Source organism: Haliotis cracherodii, unplaced genomic scaffold, assembly GCF_022045235.1.
Source record: "Haliotis cracherodii isolate W230 unplaced genomic scaffold, xgHalCrac1.p SCAF_6, whole genome shotgun sequence".
NCBI classification, from domain to species: Eukaryota; Metazoa; Mollusca; class Gastropoda; order Lepetellida; family Haliotidae; genus Haliotis; species Haliotis cracherodii.
Window position 1 is genome coordinate 27,675,448 of NW_027266319.1, and position 18,376 is coordinate 27,693,823.

Here is an 18,376-nt window from a genome sequence, read left to right on the forward strand (position 1 = left end):
ATTATCTCTGAGAATATACCGATACACCGTTTTGAAGAAACGAAGAATGACCATTTTCAAATACCAATATCTTTCTTTTGACTTTTTGAAGATGAAGTCATTAACTAAAATTAATCTAAACAGTCACTTCCTCCGATGTTTGACAGGCTGCTGGTATTCCTGTGAATTACTTAGGTCAATGTGTTCAGTTATTTATTGGTGTGGTAAGTGTCTCACATTGAGGACGGCAGTCACTGCCGTGTAATGACCCTCGGTGAATGAGGTCACTGTGAAATCACTTTGACTGATGAGAAGCACTGTTCTCTGTTATCACTGTAAACTAGTAGGGAGAGACTTCAGACTGATGGAGCATGGTAGAGAGAGAAATAATCACGGAATAGTCAGTGTTGTTTTACTTGGAGCTCGTGATCATCCTCTGAGGACGGCTCTGATAAATATCATAGTTCACCTGTTCATTAAGGACTGGGAGATTTTTGTCTTTCAAGTACTCTGGAAATGGATCTGAGATTCACCTTAATCAAGTCCACTCTGACTGCTTTCTCATTGCATCTCCTTTCATTGGTATTTATTTCAATCAATACCAGTGAGGATTAAAATTTCAGGTACACATATCTAAATTGTTCCATGGTAATAGCTGGTCAAAATGGTGACATTTATCTACAACGCAAATAAGCTTGCATTTATTTAGCACCAATTTGGTATTGTTGGCTAGTGTTAAGTTTGTTTGGTCATCACACTGGAAAGTATTATTTCCCATGAGGGTACAGTTTGTGAACTGGTGTCCGACTTGCTGAAGCTGGTTATAGGCCTTTGTGTAATGTGTGCTGTCTTCAGAAAGGCTTCATATGTTGTTCCCCATATAGGTACAGCTTGTAATGTGTCCTCATTCTAGATGTGGGAGCACGGGTGGCCCAGTAGTCTAAGGCACAGCAATTCGCTGGGCAGAGTTGTGTCCCTTTGGCATGCCCGAAACCGTCAATTGTGGGTTTGAATCCCGGTTTGCCCCAGTTATATTTCTAGGTCTGTCCAACCCAACTGGAACCCAACTCACTCACTCATTCTAGATGTTCTGGCCATTATGTTGTGAAAAGCAACTTAAGAACCTCTGCACATCCTCCCCAATACTAGTGCTTAGTCTCTGAAAATATATTATTTTGATAGAAACAAGCAAACACATTTAAATTGAAAAGGAGCCCCAGTGAGATGGAAGATAGAGATGATAACAGACCCTAAGCTAGACTTGCTTCACTTGGGGCTTAGCAGTCTAATGTAAGGGCTGGACTGCTAGTCGTAAAAGGCGACTAACGGGATTGGGTGGTCAGGCTCGGTGACTTGGTTGATGCATGTTATCGGTCCCAATTCCGTGGATGGATGCTCATGTTGTCAATCACTGGATTGTCTGGTCCAGACACGATTATTTACAGACCCCCATCATATAGCTGGAATATTTTTGAGTGCGGCGTTAAACAACAAACCAAAACCAAAAGGGAAGGGAAAATTAGAGGCACTGTGAGATCCTCATCCTCATCCACCACATGTTGTAAAGTGACTTGGGACTCCTGAATATTCATTCACTTAAGTGTCAGAGAAACTATCAGGATCACCTTGAGTGGTCACTGCATTAAGATTTGAACTTTTCTTTCAAATGAATTCTGTCCTGATCTGTATTAGAACCAGTACCTTACCACAGACTTGTCTTCTTTTCATCAATTAATTGAATATAACTGCATCTTTAATGCATCAAATTTGATCCTTTGAAAATCAATAGGAATATAATTCTGTACACGTTGATTTCAATATATACTACTCAAAAGAAGTTAAAGAACACCCCATTCTTTAATATGACTATAGTATCTCTGTCATGGCATATGAAAAAATCAGGTGTTTTTTAAGTTCTTTAGAGTAGTATATTTTTTCTCTTTGTTTGAAAATGTAGCTCTCTGAAATTGAGAATTACTCAGGAGATAAACATTCTGTGTGTTCAATGTGGAGCTGGGTTACCTGTAAGTGTAACCCAGCGAAGTTGAATTTGGAGTGAATGAGTGAGTTTGGTTTTATGCCGCTTTAAGCAATATTCCAGCATCATCACAGCAGGGAACACCAGATATGGGCTTCACACATGTTGGGAATCGAACCTGGGTCTTTGGCGTGATGAGCGAACGCTTTAACCACTAGGCTACCTGACCGCCCTGTTGAATTTGGAACCTACAGGTAACCTATCTCTAAACTGACAACACAATATGTTTATCCCCATTCTGCGGAATTACACAAAGGTAGTGAGTGGAGCGACATGGGTTCAGTCCAGTGTTATCAGTGAGATGTCGATCTAAAATTAGGAAAAGACTTTAAATTAACTATGCTGCTTTATATGATTGAACATTATTTTGTTTACATCAATATACTTTAGTCAAATATTATATGCTTTGAAAGTGTGTATCATGTCTGCTTCGTAAGCCGACTAAAGAAAAGTGCCAAATTTCAAGCTCTCTGTTGTCCCTTAAACTTGAAAAACGCTTTCTTAGTTGATTTATATCCTGTTTTTTTACCTGTATTTTCACACATACTTTTATAATTGTTGTATCGCAACATTTTGTAAACTATAATTGTACATATCATGATTTCAAAATGCCTATCCACAGTGATTGAGAAAGAACTGCTTTTCTAGAAATAATAACATCCACCATAATTGGCTGTCAAATCAAACTGTTTCAATCAGAGATTGTTATTGTGATTTGAAACCTCTGATTGACCAACCAGAATCAAGTATGTTAAAGTTCATGGTAGAATGTACAATACCTCAGATTAACATGTTTATACTTCTTTGATAGGCATTTAGAAGTTGGAGTACTAAGTAAGGATAAGAATTTATGGATCAACAACTTCTTTATTACAATTAAGAGCGACGTTTCGGTGTAGGTTCATCCATAAATTCTTATCCTTACTATGTTTATATTTTACAAGAAAGTAAAGGCAGTCACAATACTAATGAAAACCAGATTCAAGAGATAAACTCGTCGCTATATGGCTGAAATAATGCCGATGCAACATTAGATTTTAACTCATTCACTCACTCACTCATTTAAGAGATGAAAGAAATAGAAGCAAAGACCTTATGTAATAAACATCCCATTGAAGCAACATTGTAAAATATATAATAGCAGGTAGGCATGCTACAGAGGTATGCTAATGGGCTCAGTTTTACAGCCGTGTTAACAGACTTCCTGCCAGCAGATTATGAGCATGTTGGACAAGGGGGATAAACCTGGGAAGCACAGGAAAGTGCCTTGTTCTGGGAACTGGAAGTGTGTAGAACCATAATGAAGGCTAAAGAGTGATGAATGGGAATTCAATACAAAGGAAGCAGCAGGGTGAAGATTGATGCTTGGCTAATCCATCTTGGCAACCTCAATAATCAAGAAGAAAGTGAATTAAAGAGGAATCTATGAAATCTCAATATTGGATAAAAAGTCATAGCTAATTCTTTTCTTGTAGTTGCTTTCGGTTCAACATGGACGTGTTACCTGAAGCGTTTTCAAGATTTTTATGAGTACTACTATGAAGGGATAAACAAGCATCGATTCGTTTGGACTGACCATATTTGCTGAACCTTCTCTAACTCAGAACAATTTATATCAACGATAATATGGTTGTCCTTGGAAGCCAAGTATGCCTAAAGGTTCAGTGGGAGACGACTTGTCAACAGTTTAATTAGATTGGTTAGCTGCTGTGATGTTTAAAGAGGGAACTCCATACACTGACCCTGCAAGAACAGTGATGGGGAGCTTGCACCCACTCCAGACCAACTGCTACTATTGACCAGCCATGCTTCATTCTCCAAATGACTGTGTATGAGTGCTGTCAGCCTACTAATGTGTTCCCGGCGCCACAACTTTGGTACAGAATTTCCAAACAGTCTGCATATATTTTAGCCAATCCATTTTACCAAATGAGATTGTCAAATTTCCAGCCATTTGCATTATACTTCATTCAGTTGTAATGACTTAACTGTCAGACTTCAGATTACTTTAGGTTGGGTTTTGTTCTACTAATCTTAGAAAACATGCACATATATTTGTCATCCTTTGTCATTTGTTTTTCCCTGTCAGAATGAATAATGGTGGAGGCCTGGCCTCAAAGATAATCTGATGCATCTGAAGACATCAGCCGCACAAATTAGATTTCAGAGCAGGAAACATGGCTGCTCCAGAGACAAAAAGATGAGATATTAACTTTAAGACTACTTTTAATAAATTTTGAGAATCCAAGTTGTGGTTTAGCTGCAAACATGCCCACATTTGACATATAAAAGATATGGTGAGAAATATACCTCAATTTCAGAATATGATGTCAGAATCATAAGTGCTATGTCAACATAAAGTTGAAATGGCTTCAGCTCTAAGATTGCCTCTGTTTGTTTGTTGTTTACGTCACACTCAGCAATATTCCAGCCATATGACAGCAGTCTGTAAATAATCTAGTATGGACCTGTCAACCCAATGATTGACATTATGAGCAAAGATCTACCAGGGATCCGGAAACCGATATGTGCGCCAACATTTTCTGCTTCTGACTGCAAAATGTTTGATTTGAAAAAGTGCAAGCCAGACATTTTAAATTTGCCAACTGGATATTTTCAAGGAAGTACTTGCCTGACAATACGGCCTGAAACTAGATATCATAACAAAGGATATAAAAAAAAGACGTGCAGACGGTCTGACATGTTTTTTTTTTGTTGATTTGTGTGTATACGTGACTTGTAAGGGTGACCAAGCTCTGTAAAATAATGGTGAGTCACTTCACACACGATTTTGCCAAAAAAATTAACAATAGTCAATGAAATTTTGAATAAATTTAATGGAACAGATTACAAAGATGAGTACACATATACAATGAACACTTTTTGTAACCAGATAGTGTAAAAACAGGATTAAATTGTGTAATTCAGTACGGATTTGTTGACATTTTCTTTCTAGCGTTATGAACTCAAGGTTATGGCTTTAGGTTGTGTTGGAGGAAAAAACATCAAAAATCATTATGGAAAAATAAGTGCACACTTTACTCAAGAAAATACTGTATATGTTATGAAAGTGACTCTTAATGTTATTCTTTTCTAATTTTATTCATACATAAACGTTGTAAAAGGCGACATGGGATCGGGTGGTCAGGCTTGATGACTTGGTTGATGCATGTCATCGATCCCAATTGCATGGCTCGATGCTCATGATGTCAATCACTGGATTGTCTGGTCCAGACTTGATTATTTACAGACAGCTGTCATATAGCTGCAATATTGTTGAGTGCGGCGTTATACAACAAACAAAACAAAATACATACATGAACGTCCAGCAGTAACTGTCAAATATGAGATGGGAGTGACCAACACACAAATGTCCGATTGGCAAAACCAATTTTCAAGATCCCTGTTGATGACATGCATCAACCAAGTCAGCGAGCCTGTCCAACTGATTTCGTTAGTCGCATCTCAAGCAAATTTAAGTGGTCATTTGAGAGCAGATTTGTAGCTTGATTACATGTAATACCAGTACCTAATTGAGTTGTACATTTATCTTCCTAACCACATCATCAGTTGTGGAAATCACACAGAAAGAATATTGATATTTTTTCAAAACTGACTTATGTTATAACAAAGCATTATCAGTGTTTGGAATTGGCACTAGTAGTACTATAGTCCTTCCCAAACTGCCCAGAAATTGGCCCTTTTTAAGTGTTTTGCCACATGTTATCATCATAAGGACTAGTGGACGAAAACTGTTAGTTTCTACCGCTCATTATGCAAATGTATATTTTTGCCAAAGCTGCTTCTTGGATCATTCCCTTGCTTGTCACTTTGAATTTAAGAATTTAAGTTTGATATCCTTCTGATCTAGTAAATTATATGGGAGATGGAAAATATGAACAGTGCTTCAACATGAAAAGTAAACAACAACATTACCCGAGAGTGCCAGTAACTTAATTAGTACATCGATAATTTCAACTTGTTTTCCGCGTTAGTGTAAGAAAACTCCATCTATGTGTCTATGCTTTCATCGTTTTTAAGTTTATAGAGAGAGTTGATACTCTTCCCCAACTTCCATGATTTGTAAAAAGTCTGAATTTCTGAAGAGAGAGATTTTTCTGATTTGTTATACTTTCTGTCAGATCTCACTGTTGACTCTTGAAGAAAATACCCAACTTATGGGCAGATCAATGAACAATTCAACTGTTATCAATCCATCCTCTGACAAAAAGACCCATCTTCTTAGCGAAGAAGGCAATTGTTTAAGGAAACTGCGTCAATGATCAGAAGTGTGAAAGTACAAGAACTTACATGGAGAAGTCGTAGAAGAGATGTTCCAAGGGCAGCATTGATCAAGGCTACCACAGTGTTTGTCCGCTTGGAGTGTTTGCACTGACGCTACTCACAACCTCACGATGAAATAATCCCATCAGCAGCGGCACTCTGTAGTCCGAAGAGTGCCACCGGACACCACTCCATCAGCCTAACCTCTGCCCAAGTGGTCGGGAGCAGTGCCAAATTTCACACCCAGTTCATTACCATTTCGCCATACTTTTTTACCGAGTATTTGCAAATGTCATCTGAGGCATACTTTTCCGATTGCATCTTTAACTGTGAAAATAGTTTCCATTTGTGCCTTCCGTGATATTGCGTTTGGAGTCCGTCTTCGGTGTAACAGGGCTGATTGGGCTGTGCCGTACAGAGCTCAGATGCATGATTAAAATCAATATTGAGCTGAATAGCTCATCTGTGAGGACATTGTGAGAATCACCATCTCTACTCCCAGCGACACAGCCTCCCCACAGAGCCCGATTTCCTCGGACACCAAACGAGGATTTCACCACAAGCAGGCGGCGATGAATTCATCAAGCTGCAGCTTTCACATTGACACATCAATAGCCAAATGTATCAAATTAATCCAATCTATGGTCGCTCGTAAACCTTGCAGTTACTTCTTGACTTCACTAAATGCTTGCACACGAAGGGTTTCGAATCGGCAGATTGCCACAACACCTTCCAATGTGTTTTATAAGGGGACTTTTAGAGAGTTCTAAACTTTGTGAGCTTAGTGTTTAACTTTGTTGTATGTATGCTGTTAAGCCTATTGCTGATGTACACTGAAGATGGACGGAGTAGTGTGTTGCTTTTTAAAAGGAGTGTGTTAAGACCATATTCATTTACTTGCTCATTTATAACTTATTAAGTGCTGTGTAGAGGCGTGTAAAGATGCGGTTTAGAACTGACCTTCGGCAACCCATGGTTCTATTAAGAGGAAACTAACAGGATTGAATGGTTAGGCTTGGTGACTTGGTTGATGCATGTCATCATGTTACAATTGTGTAGATCAATGCTTATCAATCACTGGATTGTCTGATCCAGACTCAATCATCTACAGACCGACATCATACAGATTGAATATTGCTGAGTGAAACATTAATCAGAAACTAACAAATAAACTTGCTGTTTGGTTTTTGCCTGAAGTGAGCCACTTAATTTAACCTTATCATTCCGCCTGCTTGTGTTACTCTGTGGTGGGGAAGTTGTCACCCTGCAACTAACACACTCAAGCAAAGGATTCAAGCAGTCTCTTGGTTAATATGTTTGTTTGCCTCTGCATCTCAGCTAGAACCTTCATTTATTGGTAAATGTGCCATTGTGTCACTGGATTTTCTGGTCCATCACTTGATTGTCTGGTTATGCCAATTGTGTGAGTTACAGGTGGTACAGGTAGGGCTGGACATGCTTATGTAAGCAAGGATTATATCCTACCTAAATATTATCCCGGGGGAAGTTTTACTCTAGAGTATAGTATAGGATAGGATTAAACACACCGGTATGGGTTCAAATTCACTAGGGAGAATCATCCTGACACTAGAGAATTTCATCCCCGGGATAAAAAAATAGGGTAGGATGATATTCACTCTTACACTCACGTGGTGTCATCACTGATTTTCAGTGATCCATTCATATAATTTTCATCTCTATTTTACCCTTATGCCCAATGAAAACTGTTTCCGCGGATAATCAGTGGTTATTCTCTGGCATTGACGTTATGTATTTATTCGTATTGTTCAGAGTTGTTGCCCTCACTGCATGAGTCATTGGAATCTGCAGAAATACAGTTGAAAAGAATTTAACAAGCTGAAGATGTATGGGAATTAGCGTCACATATGGTCGTTGCTTAACCATTTTGTATTGCTTTTAATGTGTGACATTACCATGTGTTTGCCAGATCCATGTTTAGTTGTCAACCATACAGTATCTTATCGTCAAAACCCCACGGCACTCTCATTAATAGTGTGCATTTGTACTGCATTGCCGTCAAGGAATCACTCACTGCCAACTGGTGCTTCTATTTCAGTTTCTTTAGCTTCGATATTCTGACACGCAATTTGTCAAATGCTTTCTGGTCACATGATCATGTGCTCAAGGTTGCAGTGTTTTCGTGAGTACGTTAATTCAGCCATGCATTGTATCATTGATTAAGCACCGGCCTGAAGACGGAATTGATGGCACAAGCAGAACAGCCATGGTTCCATTTAATCAGATCATTGATGGTGTTTTTTCAGTTTGATTAATAGAAGCAGGCCCTAATAACCAATTTTACATCAAACAGTTAGGCTACTATGATTCCTGCACCACTTGTCGTGTCACTTGTAGTGCTTAACACTTGTTTAAGGGAGGTGATTCAGTCCTTATATCACTCTATTTGAATGACATTATCAATTTCCGCAATTTTCAGGCAGAGAATAATCCTTTTTACTACTTAAAATAGCCCTGTGTTTATCAATTATAGTGGGCTAGAACCTGATCTAGCTACAGTTTGATTTCCACGGCTGTCACCAAGATGGTTGGCCGCCTCCGTGGTCTAGTGGTAGAACGTCTGCTCAGATAGCGGAAGGTCCGGGGTTCGATCCCCGGCCATGTCATACCAAAAGATGTTAAAAGATGGTACTTGTTGTTACCCTGCCTGGGGGCTAAAACAAGGACCGGTCAGCGAAGAGTCAGTATACTGTGTCTGAGTGGTGTATTCATGTTAAACTGCGGCATGGTATCTCAGTGGGCTAGCTCTATAAATCGGCAGCAGTACAAGCAGCCACACACACACACATGTGCATGCACGTTGCTATATCAGTGCAATAATCTTGGACGCGATGTTAAACCCCGTTTCACCTCACCTCACCTCACCTCACCTCACCTCACCTCACCAAGATGGTCATGTTGAATAGTGCTAATGAACAGTTGGAAGTCCAGAGGAAGCTACTTCCATGCCATGTCTTTCATCAGTCATCATATGTAGAATCGGCCCCTGTGGCCTAGTGGACAGAGTATCTGCCCAGAGAGCATGTCCCTGGTTCAATCGCCTGGCCACGTCACACCAGAAGACGTTAATAGATGGTTCTTGTTACCCTGCCAGGCGCTCAGCATTAAGTGGCTGAAACGTACTGATCCGCTCAAGTCGGTATACTGTCTGAGTGGGGTATTAAACTGCAGCATGGCATCTCAGTGGGTTAGCACTATGAAAGTGGTATAAGTCTGAACTAGTACCAACAGCCACATACACACATGTGCACGTCGTTATGTAAGTGCAATAATAAAATTTATTGGACGGAAGTAACATCAGTTCTGAGCAACCAGAAAACTTAAAGCTCCTATTCAGGGGTTGAAATCTAATGTTGAGATTAAAAAACTACATGCAGGAATTGCAAGAAAAAATACATGAGTTTTATCAACTTAAAGCCTTGGACATTATTGCACCTTATCATGCCCTCCCTGTCCAATCACTACAACTACCTTCTCCCTCGGACCCATCTGTTCAAGTGAGAGTCTTTCAGCCAACAGGTCTCTACCAATATTGATCCTAGGATGCATCAAACCTATCTTTTCACCAGCAAGTGGCAGGGTCATGTTTTCTTACCATTTGATACATCCTTCTGCCTCAGTGCACCATTCACAAGATCTCAGGGCAGACCTGTGTAGCAGATAAAATCGATACTTCTATCATTCAGGCATTACCCATCATTTCGATGACTCGTAAGAAATCTACACCTCCACTTTTGGGATATATACACCTATCTGACTTGGACTCCTAAAGATCTATATGGTGTTGGATATGAAGACTAACATCTAATCTCTGAAATGAACATATTTTATAGAAGAAAAACATGTGTTAATTATAGTTATAAAATATGATAAAAAGGAGACCAGAGACTTTCTTTATTTCAGCCTGATACTGCAGTAATCTACACTTGCCAAAGATTATAGGCTTGCATGGGCTGTATTGGATATATTTGTTTCAGGGTCTGTATGACAGACTATAGAATATGTAGACTATCATCAAGTCTCTGAAATTCACATTTTTTATAGAAAAAAAAAGTTGTTAAATTAAAGTTATAAAATATAATAAAAAGGAGCCCAGAGACTTTCTGAGACTGCAGTAAACTAGATTTGCTAAACATTATAGACTTGCACGGACTGTATTGGATAGACTATACACAGACTATAGGATATGCTGTGTAGTGGTTTCAGTGAAGGGTTCTTTTTTGGAGATGAAGACAATTCACTTAATGTCCCAACCAGACAGTTGTTGCTAATTATGGGACAACTAATTTACCTTAGCTAACAGCATTTTGTGACATTTATTCCGAAAACTCTTCAATTATTTGTGATAATTATCTTGCAAGGATGATCCTGTCTGCTTCAAGATGTGTCAGAGATATCCGATTAGGGTTTTAGTGTTCCATTGATATGTCGTTTCTTGGCTATCAAAATTGATTCCTACAAATTGTGAAGACGTGTAGTAGGAAGTGCTTTTTGTATCTTTTATGACTTTAACAGTTTTTCACTTTCACTACCATTTTTGTAGAAATGAGGATGTTGTGAATAGTCTGTGATTGAGTAAAAAGGTACACCAAAACATAGTTTCACAGTTTTCAATCTCATTAAAATCAGATCTTAGTTTTCGGTACCGCTAAACAAAGATCTGAGGACATCCCATAACGGGTCACGTCAGAACGACCTTTCGCAAACTTTGACCGACCAATGAAATGACTGACAAGCAATTGACAAGCAATTAGCCAGTCAGATGGCAGCTTTCTCGAACTTTGCAACACAAGTTTCAAACTGGCAACTACGCTTCGAAACACATTTTGACATATTCTCGATTAAAAAAAAATTAAAATTCTGGAATGGCTTATAGATGGCCAAGATTGTATGGATATAATAAAAAACCCGGAACTGTCATTCAGAATACCCTTTGTTAATTTTTTCGAGGTTGCATGATGAGAAAACACATTCTGTCCGTGACTTTCATGATCTGGTAAGCGATGCTCTGATTGGTTGGATGAAAGGTCGTTCTGACGTGACCCGTAATGGGATGTCCTCAGATCTTTGTTTAGCGATAGCGAGAACCAAGATCTGATTTTAATGACATTGCACAGTTTTTAAATTAAACTCCCTTTTTTGCAGAAATGATGCCAGGCACTCAGACAGAGTTAAAATGCTCCCCAAAACATGATCTATAGAAAATAATTCAGAAAATTAGAACATATTTGGACAAGAAATAATGAAAATGCACATGTATTTTTTCAGTAGATTTTCAGGTGGTTTGCTGTTTCCAGAGTGTCTGATGCTGGTGTGTTGCGGATGCAAGTGCATGACCTGGATCTGATTCTGTAGACCTGCCTTACTCGCATCCATTGCACATGTGCTTGCAGCCAGGCAACTCATCCAGCTTATTTAGAGTCTGTTTACAAGTGTGTGCACTTTGAGTTTAGAGGGACTTAGCTGTGTGCCATAAAGATGTTGCTGTCTGCCTTCTAATTGATCTGCTAACGTCATTAAAGGGCAAACATGTGGTTCTGGGTCTTTGGGGTAGGTTTAGGAATGTGAGGATTAACATGGTGGGATCTCTCACTGTCAGACCAGTACTTAGGCAAGCGGTCTATAAGATGGAATAGATCATTTTTGAGAATTGTTTTACATATTGATTAATACCTGAAGTGATATGACTTGACAGTATATTAAGATGATATAAAAATACCACTTAGAAAAAAAACAAAAATTATATGTGTCAATGTCCCAGCATTTCCACAGGTATGTGTTTAACAACATTTGTGCGGGTATGCAAAGCCCATTGGTTGTTGATCCTGAGGACCAGCTGCTGATGCAAATACTTGTTTTTGTGTTGTCAGTCTCAGGTTGGTAGATTGTCAAATTTATGACATACAGTGATCCCTAACTACAACGCTACCATCAGGGTCCAAATAATTGATGAGCGATATAAATGATCAGCAGTTTAACCATGGTGGAGTCGTAGGGGGTAGATCATAGAACCAACAAAACAAAACATAAGTCCAGATAAACAATGAACTTCTTTTTATAACCATATATAATAATAGTATTAAATTGCCTACTTCAGTTCGGATTTGTTGACTGGTATTTCTGGTGTTACGTGATCAGCTGGTGATGGTTTTTTTGGGATGACATCATGTCATTGGAAAACTTGAGTTTATTAAAAATGTAAGTAAATTTTGGGAGCCATGCTTTACTCCTCGCTATAACCGAGTTAGCGCTATATGAAAGAGCGCAACAGCGAGGGAACACTGTATCTTAAGGAGTGAGTTAGGTTTTAACAGCATTCCAGTTATATCACAGCATTTCAACATAATGTGGGAGGAAAGTGATGCTGGTCACCACTTGGATGAAGTCCATCAGCACGGGTATGGTGCTGAAAAACCTAGATGCATAGTCAGGGCATTTCTTGGGGAAAACAGCTGGATGTACATCAAGGTACTGCCTAAAAGTAGGGTATTACCTGTCTCTGGTAAAAGCATTACAAAGCATTAGTCTGGAGAGAACGTTTTAGAAGGGAAACAATAATTGGAGGAGATATATATGTCCCCTTTCTATGGGTGGGCATTTGTAACCTATGGACTTACATCTATCACTATTTGCAAGGGTCCCTTGATTACTAGTCTCTCTCCCAGACCTGAGAGCATAAATTTAAAAAGTCCTGAAGGATTTGGCAAGTCTAGATTGCCTCAGGTCCTGAAATTAAGCATTGTTCTGGGCTCCATTTTGATTATATTTTTTTAAATTTTGTATATGTATTTTTTTAAATAAGATAACTTTATTTCTGGAACTACTACTTGATTACTAAAGTTGCCAAACGTTAACATGGAGATGATATATCACTTAACTCTGGTGGCCACAAATCAACAGATGAGCCGGCATTGCGGATGTTCCTGTTGGCTTCAGTGTTAAGAGGAGAATGACCACACATCTCACACTAACTGATCCCTTTCAATATGTCACTGTTAATTGGCTGTTATGGCCTGTTTTTACAGCAGATATATGATCATGCAGCTCCTAATTGTCTGTTTATACAGGTAAAGTATTAGGCATGGCCCATAGGAATCAGGCCCCAGGTGTCAGGTATCATTTGGGCAAGTAGAAATTATGGATGTTTGCTCCTAATTTAAAGAAGGATGGATTATGCTCAGCATGTGCCTGATCACACTATTCCCTGGAGAGGGTAATTGCAACACTGGGTAATGACAAGAATATTAAGTATGGTCTACTTGGAATAACATGATGGAGACTAGCTGTGGTGAGATGGTGAAATTGATTCCCGGTGCCCCATGCTTATAAAGTAAACAATGCTGGGATGTTGTTACAGAGACCGCCTCTCTGTTCTGGTGGATAGAGTGTCTGGCCGGAGAGCGGATGGTTAGTGCTTTGATCCCCGACCGCATCATACCAAAATGTGTTAAAAGATGGTAATTTTTCTTACCCTGCCTGGCGGTCTGCATTAAGGGGATAAACGAGGACTGGTTGGCTCGGAGTCAACATACTGTGTCTGGGTAGGGTATCCCTGTTAAACTGTGGCATGGTATCTCAGCTAGTACTATATTTTGAGGTCCACATGCACACACATGAACATGCATGTTGCTATATCAGTACAATATTCTCGAACATGACGTTACACCCCATTTCACCTCACCTCACCTCACCTCACCTCACCTCACCTCACCTCACCTCATGATGGATGTGGTGTATTCCATTTTGTGGTTATTTTCGTCTCTTGGACAAATTTAACCCACCCTCACAGCAACAATGCCATTAAGCAAACTCATAGAAGCAAAACAAATTACATGATTTTCGACAACACAGGTAATGAGGTGAACAGAATCACTTTTGTGGCTGAGAACTGGAGTTTGCTGAGCATGACATGTAGAATCATTATTGGCAAGAATGCACCTGAAACAGTGTGTGAGGGTTTGTTTGATGCAATCACAAACATATAAGGTTGCTCACCTGGGTTAGGGGGTACAGCAGGTGAGTTTCAGGAGACAGGTGCAGAGAATACCCCTGATGATTTACAGTATTGTACAGGAGGTAAACGATAGCCATTCAACATGACTGTGGAATATATGCATTTTATGAAACCAAAATCAGTCTAAAAGAGCAAGTCTAGCAAGCCCACGATCAGCTTCAGGAAAATCATTTTTTGAAGGATGGAAATGTATTTTGTCATATCAAATTTCATATACTGTATGTTAGTCTATGTCTAAGTAAATGACTGCTTGGATCAAAGATGATTGAAAGTGTGATATTATGTAAATAAAAGAAACAAGACTCTTTCCATTATCATGGGAAATCTCTGCTAAAAGCAGAGTCCTTTGTATGATTCCCTTTATTTCATAAGCATGTGTTTATGAATCACTATCAAATAGGTGGCAGTCGGGTAGCCTAGTGGTTAAAGCGTTTGCTCGTCCCACCGAAGACCCAGGTTCAATTCCAGACATGGGTACATTGTGTGAAGCCCATTTCTGGTGTTCCCCACCATGATATTGCTGGAATATTGCTAACAGTGGAGTAAAACTATACTCACTCACTCACTCACTATCAAATAGAGGTGTTTGTGAAAAGTGGAGAATCCACACTTGCTTCAGAACAGGTCAGCTGTAGCTAGCGCATTCAGAACAGGTCAGCTGTAGCTCATGCATTCAGAACAGGTCAGCTGTAGCTCATGCATTCAGAACAGGTCAGCTGTAGCTCATGCATTCAGAACAGGTCAGCTGTAGCTCATGCATTCAGAACAGGTCAGCTGTAGCTCATGCATTCAGAACAGGTCAGCTGTAGCTCATGCATTCAGAACAGGTCAGCTGTAGCTCATGTATTCAGAACAGGTCAGCTGTAGCTCATGCATTCAGAACAGGTCAGCTGTAGCTCATGCATAGTCCTGCAGTTCTATGTTTGATACATATCAAATTAAGGCTTATCTTACAAGTACCAAATTTTCCACACTATGTGTTGTAATTTCTCTGAAGGAATTCCAGGGTTCTAAATCCCATATGACCACATTTTTCAACAGAATTGATCGCATCACACCCTCACATTTCTTTCCACAAGTAATGATATGCAGACAACTGTTTTGTATATACTACACATTATGTGTTGAAAGCCCTCACAGGTGAGGGTCTGACTGGCATCATCAGGTGGGGTTGATGCCCAAGGGGACAGGATACTGTCAGATGCACAGGGCAAGATGGTTACCATGTGGCATGGTGAAACTGTACACATATTGTTTTGTCGAATATCTTCAGTTTTTGACATTAGGGTCTTGATGAGAATTCCTCCTCAATGATTATCAATTAAATATGAAACAGCATTGCCAGAGAATTGTCAGTGTTGATTATCTGCCGAAACAGATTCCATAGGCGTAAAAGTCAAAATAGCGGGGGAATTTATATGAATGGATCAGTGATGATACCAGGTGTTCGCAAAAAGGATACCCTACCAGAAGCATCCATCACTCACACAAATTGGAAAAAAAGAAAGTGTTTGATTCGCCAAATTATGGATGTTTGCCAATTTTTGAATTTGTGAAGAGAAATCCAAATTGTTTTACATGAACCATGTTACAAATCTTCATAACAACCAGTTAATTTAAAAAATGTTATATTTGGGATAAAACTTTCTTAGTAAAGTACAGATTTTCGTACATTTTTGGGCTGAGTCCCGTCCGGGATTCGAACCCACACAGAACATCAGACTCTTTAGTAAGTTTTCTTCTTCACTTTCCCTCAAATGTAAATTTCAAGTAAAGTTTTCCAATCCTTTCTGTAAAGTTTTCATTCCATTTGGCAAGTAATGTAATATCAAACTATCAAGATCATTTTATGGTAAAAAAAACAGAAAGTCAATTTCTATCCTTAGATGAAAGGACCTTTTTCTCATATCTAAAGTTCCAATAAGGTTGAGAACACTCTTCTGAACAAAAAACCCAGTAATAATAAACCTAAAACCACCCCCTTGAAGCTATGAACACATCCACCATTTCATAATCTGTATCTCCAGACACTCTAAGCTCATAAGATCTCTTCAAAATTGCTTCAACAGGAATTGAATGCCCAAACTTATCTAACCTTGCGGCAATGTCAAGTAAAATGATACCCCTATGGGAAATGAAATGCAAAAAACAGATGTGATTGCCTGCAGCGTTTTGTCAGTGTCTAATCAAATAGCCTGAAGGAGCATCATGTACCTTGTGGAGAAGTACCGGTATTTGTGTTCAGCAATGGGTAATTTTTTTGGTTTAATCTTGTATTGTAAGAAAGCCTCAGTGACATATCTTCTAATTTTCAGTTTAATTCCAGTAGTGTTTTGAGTAGTGTTTTCTCTGATACTGAAAAAAACACAAAGAGGTTGTTTACCCTGGATGAACTAGACTATCCGATGGGACTATCTGATGACATGTCAGTGGTATTCTTAGCAAATGAGGAGACTGTTCTACCTGACAGAAACTTCGTTTGAGTCACACTTCATTTCAGTGAGAGGTAGAGAAGAGGGTATAAAATAAAAAAGAATGTAAGGTTTCTCTTGTATGAGTTAAAAAACATCTGAATAAGCCGAATAACTTCCAAATGTTCTCAATGATAGAATGTGCCAAAAAAAGTGGTGTGAGATTCTTTGTGTTTTTATAGGGGAACGTACTGTTGACATTAGACTTGCACAAGTTTGTAAGGCAATAATTAATGGTTTAAATCATAATTTCTAGATTATGTAAGTGGTAAGAACGAGTTGTCCCCATGAAAGACTTGCATCTTTAGATGCACTGTCGGCTTATCTGCACTTGTGTATTATAGGGACAGGATTACTACACATCCATGGATGGATGTATCTTCCAGTACAGCCTGGAGCAAGGCTGTGTTGACATTGGAAATCTGTAATACGTCTTTGATTTCTCAGTATTGTATCACTGCAACCTTGCGGTGGTGGGAGGTAGGGCATTTAAGTGAAACATGATCCATGCTGTTGGGTTACGATGACACTAAGAAATGCAGCCAGACTTCAGCACTAAGTGGTGGAGTTTGTGTGGATGACCCGTGCTGTTGGGGTACAGTGACACCTCCTCACAGCCAGACTTCAGGACTGAGAGGTGGAGTAAGTGTGGAAGACCCATGCTGTGGTACAGTGACACCTCCACACAGCCAGACTTCAGGACTGAGAGGTGGAGTTTGTGTGGATGACCCATGCTGTTTGGGTACAGTGACACCTCCACACAGCCAGACTTCAGGACTGAGAGGTGGAGTTTGTGTGGATGACCCATTCTGTGGTACAGTGACACCTCAAAACAGCCAGACTTCAGGACTAAGTGGTGGAGTTTGTGTGGATGACCCATGCTGTTTGGGTACAGTGACACCTCCACACAGCCAGACTTCAGGACTGAGAGGTGGAGTTTGTGTGGATGACCCATTCTGTGGTACAGTGACACCTCCACACAGCCAGACTTCAGGACTGAGAGGTGGAGTTTGTGTGGATGACCCATGCTGTGGTACAGTGACACCCCACACAGCCAGACTTCAGGACTGAGAGGTGGAGTTTGTGTGGATGACCCATTCTGTGGTACAGTGACACATCCACACAGCCAGACTTTAGGACTAAGTGGTGGAGTTTGTGAGGATGACCCATGTTGTGGTACAGTGACACCTCCACACAGCCAGACTTCAGGACTGAGAGGTGGAGTTTGTGTGGATGACCCATGCTGTTTGGGTACAGTGACACCTCCACACAGCCAGACTTCAGGACTGAGAGGTGGAGTTTGTGTGGATGACCCATTCTGTGGTACAGTGACACCTCCACACAGCCAGACTTCAGGACTGAGAGGTGGAGTTTGTGTGGATGACCCATGCTGTTTGGGTACAGTGACACCCCACACAGCCAGACTTCAGGACTGAGAGGTGGAGTTTGTGTGGATGACCCATGCTGTGGTACAGTGACACATCCACACAGCCAGACTTTAGGACTAAGTGGTGGAGTTTGTGAGGATGACCCATGTTGTGGTACAGTGAC

General features: G+C 39.8%; 2 protein-coding genes across 5 annotated transcripts in view; one reads left to right on the plus strand and one right to left on the minus strand.

Annotated features, from left to right (window-relative positions):
* Nucleotides 1-18,376, plus strand: part of LOC139445860 (mitochondrial inner membrane protease subunit 2-like) — a 138,264-nt gene that overhangs the window by 37,550 nt on the left and 82,338 nt on the right. The window lies entirely within an intron of this gene.
* The window catches only part of LOC139444652 (leucine-rich repeat neuronal protein 1-like), an 80,628-nt gene that overhangs the window by 23,982 nt on the left and 38,270 nt on the right, over nt 1-18,376 (minus strand). Inside the window, exon 1 of one of the 2 annotated variants that reach the window (XM_071225577.1) lies at nt 6,329-6,702. The exons of the other annotated variant lie outside the window; for it this stretch is intronic. The gene's annotated coding sequence lies outside the window, so the exon portion shown is untranslated. Of the gene's footprint in view, nt 1-6,328; nt 6,703-18,376 lie in introns of those variants that run through there. 2 annotated transcript variants of the gene reach the window in all.